The sequence below is a fragment of the Etheostoma spectabile genome, unplaced genomic scaffold, assembly GCF_008692095.1.
Source record: "Etheostoma spectabile isolate EspeVRDwgs_2016 unplaced genomic scaffold, UIUC_Espe_1.0 scaffold00001124, whole genome shotgun sequence".
Lineage (NCBI taxonomy): Eukaryota > Metazoa > Chordata > Actinopteri > Perciformes > Percidae > Etheostoma > Etheostoma spectabile.
Window position 1 is genome coordinate 47,501 of NW_022602692.1, and position 1,182 is coordinate 48,682.

Below are 1,182 nucleotides of genomic sequence, written 5' to 3' on the forward strand. Positions count from 1 at the left end.
TGTGTTAGCTCTATGGGTTAGCTCCATGTGTTAGCTCTATGTGTTAGCTCCATGTGTTAGCTCTATGTGTTAGCTCCATGTGTTAGCTCTATGTGTTAGCTCCATGTGTTAGCTCTATGTGTTAGCTCCATGTGTTAGCTCTATGTGTTAGCTCCATGTGTTAGCTCTATGTGTTAGCTCCATGTGTTAGCTCTATGTGTTAGCTATTTGCTTGAGCTGGGATCATGCATAAAAGAGCTCAACAGCGAATGTGTTTGGCGAGCCGTCAGTCGGTGGAAGCTAACAGCTGACCGGGTGTCTCAAAGCCTGAACAAACCCGCCATGTTGAAGTAGTTTATCCAGCCGTGTTTTTTTGCTGCCTCCAGCTTCTTTAGAAACTAAATGTGTCTTCTGGCAAACAGCCACACGCTGAGAATCAAACACATCTTCCACGTTCTGTGTGTGCGTCACATCAGGTCACGGCAGCTTCCTGCTACGACAACCAGCCCCGCTCTAATCTGTAATGGAGAAAGGAGGACGGGGCGCTGCAGCAGGGTTGAGTTGGGCTGGTTCCATCAGTGGAAAACACCAGTAGTTCTTTTCTGAAGCCAGGCGACATAACGACTTGCGTAAACTTGTTTTTAGTTTCTAGGTTTTTTGGCAGTGATAAATCTGTTACAGTCCGGCTGCAGGCGTCAGACAGCGTTTTCAAACTAGCGTCCAACTTCTGATTGGGCGGGCCGACTGCTTGCCTTTGCTTTATTCGTCAAGGTCTGAGGCAAATCACGTAGTGGCCTCTGGGTAGTGTAGTTTATGTAACGTTGGGTCATTACCAATCTCTCTGACACTGATGCTTTCTATGTCCGTGGTAGAGTACTGGCTACATGTGAGAAGTAGCAGTACTCAAGAAAAAGTGCAGTGAGCTTAAAAATACTACGGTACTGCGTACCAGTGAGTATCGGCCCACTTTGAGCACTGCTGGAACGAGTCCGGCAGTCGTGGCAGACAATGGTCCAGTCAAGAGGATGGAGAGTCCACTGAAGTCCGCTGTGGTCTGAAGGGATGATCCTCGCTAGACCACTAGCTAGCGGTAACGGTTAGTCGGGAGGTTGAGAGCTAACGTTAGCTAGCTGAAGCTAACAGTCGATCGACGGTGAGTAGCGTACGTTACACAGAGTCCAGAGTTGATGAGTCAGAGCACGG